Genomic DNA, 8,276 nt, shown 5'->3' on the forward strand with positions numbered 1-8,276 from the left:
CTTAAAATGTTTTCAGAAACACGTTTCGGTGAACTATTTTAGTACAATATGAGATCGTATTCTGAATGAGTCGCCAGTAATGGCCATTCGAAAAATCCCAAATCCGGAAGCAGCAGCCAGCTCCATGTGACGCGTTCGTCCAATCAGCTGCCGGTTTTCATTTTTTGGGCGACAATACAGATTAGCGCCGCCTGCTGTTATGGAGACGTATTACGTCTCGTCGTTTGGTGTGTTCCGAGGCACTTTTTTGACCAACTCGGGGAGACTGATCAGTCCAACTGCCTTTTCTGCCAAAGGTCGGCCGTCTGGTTGGTGTGTAACTGCCTTTAGACTGCCGGGGGACTTCCTATGACACACTGAGCTCCTCTCTCCTCTCTCTCTCTCTCCATCTGTGTGCATTCATGTCCCATTAATGCATCTTACTAACTTAGCTTCTTCCCCGGAGTCCTTGTGCTTTCTCGCTTCACAGATTTCCTTGCATTATGGTGCTCATGCTGATGCCCACTGCTACTGTTATTACTGTGAATCTCTGAAGCTCAGTATTTTGACTTGTTACTTACTTCTTTGGCGCCACCTGTAGGAAATGCGAGCACATTGTGAGTTTTCCACACAGTGAGAATAGATGAGTGTGGGTTTATTATAGGAAAACAGAGATGGGTCGATGACTGTTAACGATGGAAAACTTTTGCAAATGTGGAATGCAAATATTCACACGTGGCGTGAAAAAAAATCTAAGAATTCTTTGCGTATTTTCATATCGTCTTGTGGAGTCCAATACAGACCAGGTCCTGGTGAGTACTTACTGGTAGATAGCTGGCAAGTGGATCTGTGGGATACCTATCACCTAATCAGCCATACGGCTTAGGTGTTTTTTGTCAAAAATGATGGTAAAAGTAAGAACAGATTCAATAAAGGACTTATAAAAGAAAGACATCTTCTTCCTGTCTACATTAAAAGTGTCTAACTTCCTGACGAAGTACAAACATTGCTGTCCCTTCTTACAGACTGCATCCCCATTGGCATCACACTTCAGGTTTCATCAATGACGGTCCCCAGATACTGTTCTACAGACTCGATGCCAGTTCCTTTAATCAAGGTCTGAGATGTTGGGAGAGAGGATTTCCTAAAATCAATGACCATATCCTTGGTCTTTGTGGCGTTTAATTGGACAAAGGCCTCATCACACCACTGGACAAACTCATGTACCACTGGCCCACGCTCAGATTGATCTTCTTTACGGAGCAGGCTGATGATGAAGTTCAGGACGTCCCTGTCCCCATGCTGGCTTCTCTAGTCGCATGGGGGACAGGACTGAGCCCTGAGGAGCTACTCACCCTCCGAGACCTTCCTGTTAAAACATCTACAATTTAAAATAACAATTTGTGAGCTAAAATATGTTGCTGGATAGTATCAAACGTTAAAAAATCCATAATCCCAACCGATCCAATGTTAATCCCCAAATTGATTGCCGTGCCACTGACTAACCTGAGGCCAATAGCTCATTTGTGACTGCAGATTGTTCTGAGCCGGCCTCCAGTATGGAATCAATCAGCTCCACTGATTCAGTGACAGAGCTGATTAGGAGCAGCCAGCAGACAGCTCTGATTTATACACACACACACACACGCGCACACACACACTTACCTGCTTCATCTTTGCTGAAGAGGATGACTTTTAAACTGTTTGAGGTTTTATTCACGTCTTCTTTTGCTCTATTTTTACCTTCCTGTTACTATTTCTGTACCCCGCTCTTCACCTTGTTGTTTCTATCATCTGGACCACATGACATGCCATGTCTGTTTAAGACCTTGTGTGGTGGCCGCTGTAGCTCTTCTACACATTTTTTTATGATTATATATCTGCCTTATCAGTGTTTATAAAAGTAATTTGTGATTTGAACATTATCCAGGTGTTGTATCTCGTCCTGTTAAACACACACCTGTGAAGCAAAGTGAAAATGTGGTGTGTGTGTGTGTGTGTGTGTGTGTGTGTGTGTGTGTGTGTGTGTGTGTGTGTGTGTGTGTGTGTGTGTGTGTGTGTGTGTGTGTGTGTGTGTGTGTGTTGTTTAACTATATTCGTGGGGTCCAAAAACCGGGAATAGAGTATACTTGTGGGGTCCGGACAGCTTTGTGGGGCCAAAATGCTGGACCGCACAAGTTTAAAGGGCTGTTTGAGGGTTAAGACTTGGTTTTAGGATTAGGGTTAGAATTAGGTTATGGTTAGGGTGAGGGTAAGGGTTAAGGTTAGGCATTTAGTTGTGATGGTTAAGGTTAGGGTAAGGGGCTAGGGAATGCATTATGTCAATGACGGGTCCCCACAAACACACAGATAGTGAGACGCACTTGTGTGTGTGTGGAAATTGATTCAGTAAATCATTGAGCGAGCTGCCTCCCCCCCCCCCCTCCACACACACACACACACACACACACACACACACTGCACAGCCCTTCTTGTGGTGTAAAAGTGCAAGCTCCAGTAGACCCTGAGAGGCGCTCCATATGGAGTCACATATATATCGTGTGCAGTATGTGTGCTGTGCAGAGGCTGGACACATTTCCCTGGAGAGAGTGGAACCTATGCTGCAGCAGGTTTCTTCAGGAGCCTGCTGTGTATTAGGACATAGCCTACTATGCAGAAACACACGTGTGTGTCCTGAGGCGGGCATGGCTGTGGCTTTGAAAGATACACAGCTGCGTGGGATGGCTCGTGTTCCTCTGCCATCATCCCTTGGTAAACTAACCCTCTCCAGTTGCTCCTGACAGGACGCTGGCTGCAGCGACACCATAAATCATTCCCAGTTAGTCTGACTAGAGGAGTGACACGCTGCATCCTCCTCCAGGACCTCCACTCTACTCCGGCTAATGATGACATCTCAGCACTAACTACGCCTGAGCAGGGATGGATTCGGGAGCAAGGGAGTGGTGCTGTGTTTTCCCTCCTCAGTGTGTTTGTGCTCTCTGCGCATGAACAGAGATGTATGGGTGCTGGGACACCCAAACAGCAGCATCTGTCAGCAAGCTGAGGACTTTAAATGATAGATTATTTCTGTAATAAGAAACAAATGTAATACTGTGACTCTGCACCGTCTACGCTTTACATTTTTGCTGACCATTTGCTCATAAATATTAAAGTTAAGTGTGACCGACTCATAGATTGATTTTTATTCCCTACAGAGCCAAATGAAAACTCAACGATACTTGGAATGATAGAACAAGTCCATTCAGATTTCTAAACGGTGTAGTTTGTTTAATGATACCTGTGATGTGAAGTCGATCTAGCTGTTTGTGTTTAGTCAAACCTTTATGGATTGTGATCATTAGTGTTCTTTGTTTTATGATGTTTTTTTTAAATTTTTTTTATCTTGCTCATTTATTATATGTAGACTGTTAAACCCATATCTAATTGTACAATGTCGATCGCCTGATTAGTTGACTAATATTCTCACTCTATACATACGTAGGTGATTTTAACATCATGATGTTTTTGTGCAGTCTGCCGTTGTTAATGATCACATCTTTCCATGTCAGGCTGGTTCATCACCCCTGGTATGTATGTATATATATATATATATATATATATATATATATATATATATATATATATATATATATATATATATATATATATATATATTTTATTTTTAAAGGCCAGCTATTTCATGGATCCAGGATACTATGCATCCTGATAAAGTTCCCTTGGCCTTTAGAATTAAAATAGCCCCACATCATCACATCCCCTTCACCATACCTAGAGACTGGCATGGGGTACTTTCTATAAAATCATCTCTCAATGCAAATCAAACCAGCTATTAGGCTAACTTAAATAAAACCATGCCAGTCTCTAGGTATGGTGAACGGTATGTGATGATGTGGGGTTATTTTAATTCCAAAGGCCAAGGGAACTTTATCAGGATGCATAGTATCCTGGATCCATGAAATAACTGGCCTTTAAAAATAAACATCTGCCTGCCTCTATGGGAATTTAACATAGGAGTGTACTTACTTATGCCCCCTGTATTTTAAGGAAGAACATTTATTTATTTACGAACAAAATTGGTGTCCTTAAAGGTTGGATTTTTCCTCATTTTTTTAATTAAGGCATTAAGATAAATTTTTTTTTATTCCTCTTTTTAGTCAACTTCAGCATGGGTGTCCTAATTTTTTCACATGACTGTAGGCCCCATGCATGTTTAACCCATCCATCTCACCCTCCTTGTACTTTTGTGGATGGGAATGTCATTTTTAGGAGACAGGGCTGTGTTGTTGAAAGGTACTATACACGTTTCCTTGCCTTGATGACTTTAAAAATAAATAAATATAATAAAATTATTTATGTGTTAGGTTTTAGGAAGGTTGTTGTTGCCAAGCACCCCAAACACAGCACTAACACTCTACATGCGCACGCATGTGATGCTTCTTCTCTCAGACTCTCCTGAGCAGCAACAACATGAGATGGTTAATAAACTGTTCTATCCATCTCCAACTCTAAGACTCCTGAAGAATAAACACATAGATCCATGAATGCAGAAGGAGAAATATTTTTTTCACGGTGCCGTTCTGTGTAAGTGTTGGCTTGGTGTGTATGACTGTCGTGTGTTGTGCTTAACATGAGAGGCTGACGAATTAGCCTTCAGTGAAGCGAGGTAATGAGAAATTTGAAGCTCTGCCATAATTCAGCATCTGCTGTTTTCATCTGCATCTGTCTGATCTGCAGATCAATGTTCTGCTGGATCTGAAAACACAACAGCAAAAGGAACATTTCTAAGACTATTACTGCAGTAATCGCTCAGCGATATATCTGGCTGAGAAATAAGAGAACTATTCGAGATTACTATGGTACGGCATCATAGCGGCTCACTCAGACGGCAAGAGAAAAAGCTGAGCCTGCAGTTCTGACTATTGCCTTGCAAGAGCTGCTTATTGTTATGGAAATTAGAAACAAATGTATTTTTATTGGCAGAGGAGCATGAGATGAGAATGGATCTCTTTTCCTGTGGGGCAAAAAAGCAAATGATGTTATAACTTATAATGTCACAATTTGTCATAGTCTCACACATGAAATAAGTCAAATGAGTAAAAACTATGTACTAAAATCATAATAAAATGTATTTGGCCTAGCTTAGCAAACACTCTGGAAGCTGGAGGAACTGCTAGCCTTGTATAGCTAACAACATCTTCAAACATGATTTATTTACATGTTACAGCTTGTTGTGAGGAAGATGGTGTTCAGATCGCTATGACAACAAGAAGTTTTTTTTTTAAAAAGATTATTTTTTGGGACAATTTTAGGCCTTTATTTTCACAGGACAGATGAAGACACGAAAGGGGAGAGAGAGGGGGAATGATATGCAGCAAAGGGCCGCAGGTCGGAGTCAAAGCCGTGCTCGCTGCGTCGAGGAGTACACCTCTATACATGGGCGCCCGCTCTACCAACTGAGCTAACCCGGCCACCAACAGGAAGTTTTTAGACGATGCAAGCCGTTTTAACTGCACCCAGTAGTTGTTGTTCAAGGAATAGCCCCAAAGCTAACTGCACCTAACATCATATTTTACTGTTACTCTTTCTACAAATACACAAGATATGCAGAAAGGACCACTTTAAACTTTGGAGCTTTGGAAGACCTTTTGAAGCATTTATGCTAGCAGTTTCACCTGGCTGTTTTTCCTCATTGTGCTAAGCTAGGCTAGACTTATCTCTGCAGAGGGGAAACTGATAGCGAGCTTCTTATCTGATAGTATTGAGTTTAGCCTACACAATATCAGGCTAACTACAGACACAACCGTTCTAAAAAATATTCATGTGCAAATGAATTGCATGAATGAAAGGTCTTGGGGGGGTGGGGTAAAGGTCTTAGCCTGGAACTCTCTCTCTGGATGCAATTAGATAAAGGTACAACCAATCAGAGCAACATAACGGGACCTACAACCAATCAGAGCAACATAACGGGACCTACAACTAATCAGAGCAACATAACGGGACCTACTACCAATGGCAGCAACAAAACGACACACGCAAGGCGGGGTAAAAAAAAATGGCGGCCGGGCCACAAACTTTCTCAAATTAAAGCTATAAAGTACACTAAAATGTGTGTGTGAATAGATTTGAGAAATACGCATATTCATCTGGTTCCCAGGTTAAGTATACCCTGCTTCTTCTTCTTTTCTACCACTCCCTTTATCCTCTGTTATGCCTCACTGTCTGAATGTTTGTTTTCTGATCATCTTTTTTTTTACAGTAGCCTATGGATGGAGAGAAAAACTGTGCTGCTCTGATGGACCTTGTAAGATGAGACTCCCACACAGTGACAGACTGGGATCAAAAAATGGCCCTGGCATTTGCAAAACACCGGCCCTGTCGCCGCTCCCACAGACATATGGCATTATCACGGCATATACTTTTGGCGGTCACTCAATCATTACTGCCCTTCATGATTCCTTTGAAAATCTCCCACTGAGTTCTGGATAGAGAGGGAGGAAAGGCGGTAGCACTCTACTGATCGTAGGCTGGGGCGAATGCTGTATAAATACAGCAAGTGAACCATGCTAATTGCTCAACCAGCGGATTTTCCAAAGATGTGGCATGCTCTCTACAGTGCCCTTCATCAACCTCCTTGGGCTAAATTCAATAGGTTAGCCTACATTTCTGTTTTCTCGAGAATCTGCTGTGTTCTAATGAAATGTATGCAGATGTGAATCAGATGAAGCACAGCTTCTTGAAGACCGTCCTCACAAGAAAAACAGCAACATTAGTTATAAAAGTGGTAGTCTATATCCACGACGTTCCACTTCCGGGATTGTTCAGGTGCCGCCAGAAATTCCGCCAGATGTCCCTCTTCTGGGCCGGATGTCCGTCACCTTCCTCTTTCTTTGTGTTGGCGTTCTAAACTCTGGTGGATTTCTGAGGACTATGGTTAACTGCTCCTCAGATCTCTGCAGGGTAAATCCAGACAGCTAGCTAGACTATCTGTCCAATCTGAGTTTTCTGTTGCACGACTAATTTTGTACGTACACGTTCCACCAAAACAAGTTCCTTCCCGAGGCTATTTTGCAGAGATACTGGGGCTCCGTGCAGCGGTTAGCACCGCCCAATGCGAGACTAATAAAAGTGAAGTTCCTGTTCCAATACATTTTCTACCAACAGTTAATGTTGGTTTAACCGTGGTCACAATTGTTCCCTTACCTTGCACACACAACAGGGTGTTCAACGCACCCCCCGTTTCAGTTCAAATCAACCTTTTGTCGGGGTTTAACGCAACTTAACTTACTTACAATGTTACTTTTGCAGCCTTCAGGGGACGCAAAGGGCTACAGCCTTGTTCAGTTGAGACTGATCAATGTTCTGTATTGACATTCAGTGTTTAAAAGGTCACTAGGAGTACTTTATAATATTCTTAATCATCATATAAACATCTCAATGTCTTCAAATGTGACCGTCAATAAATGAGAAGAAACATGACCTGCATTTAGAGGTTTCCTAAGAACATTGTTTGTCACTGTAAGGAAAAAATGAAAGTAATTGAATGATTTAGTGTTACTAAAGACAGGCTAGCCTGAGCCCCTCCAGCTGCTTTAAATGAAGAAAATAACATCCCTGAATGATTACATTAATAAATAAAATGGGTACAGAAAATTTTGCTTCATGGCAGTTTGAACAACATTGATTCCATTTCTCTTTATAAAGGTCGATATCAGCCACATACAACTATTTGTCTTACCCTAATGCAGATATATTCTACTTGTTCAGCATATTCATTTAGAGCTGTCCATTTCCTCTGATGGAGACAGAAAGATAAGAGACTGAAAGGTTTAATGGGAGCTGCTGGGGGGGATAAACAATTAATCCGTTAGTGCTCTGGTCTCACTTATTGTTGAAGTGGTCAGCCTCTTTGGAAGAAGGGAATCAGGAAAGCATTACATCACTATTGAGATGAAGCTATAAAGTCCTTTAATAAACTGATTCATCTTTTTCATATCAAATCAAATCAAATCATATTAAGCAAGACACACGGTTTTAGTCACTAAATATGTTTTCTGAAAGGTAGGCATCCCAACGTTTGCTGTAGCGTACTGAAGCAGGCGGAGGAAGTGACAGAAAGGGAAAGCAGGAGGGATGAAAGAAAGGAGGGGAGGTTGCTATGTTGCCTAATCCCGGCCGCATCACACACCAACACCATCTGTCACCATTCACATTTGGAGTCAGCTGCCGGGACTGGACTGCTGGGTAGTGACTGGTGCTGGTGTAGGGAGGGGAGGAGGGGGGGGGGGCGTCCAGAGCGA

The 8,276-nt window shown here is 42.2% G+C and overlaps 1 protein-coding gene across 1 annotated transcript in view; it reads left to right on the top strand.

The window, feature by feature from the left end:
• The window catches only part of tgfbr1b (transforming growth factor, beta receptor 1 b), a 53,008-nt gene extending 50,571 nt beyond the window's left edge, over positions 1-2,437 (top strand). Inside the window, exon 10 of the mRNA XM_035998113.1 lies at positions 2,408-2,437. The gene's annotated coding sequence lies outside the window, so the exon portion shown is untranslated. The remainder of the gene's footprint in view (positions 1-2,407) is intronic.
• Positions 2,438-8,276: the final 5,839 nt, after the last annotated feature.

Source organism: Sander lucioperca, chromosome 23, assembly GCF_008315115.2.
Source record: "Sander lucioperca isolate FBNREF2018 chromosome 23, SLUC_FBN_1.2, whole genome shotgun sequence".
Taxonomy (NCBI): Eukaryota; Metazoa; Chordata; class Actinopteri; order Perciformes; family Percidae; genus Sander; species Sander lucioperca.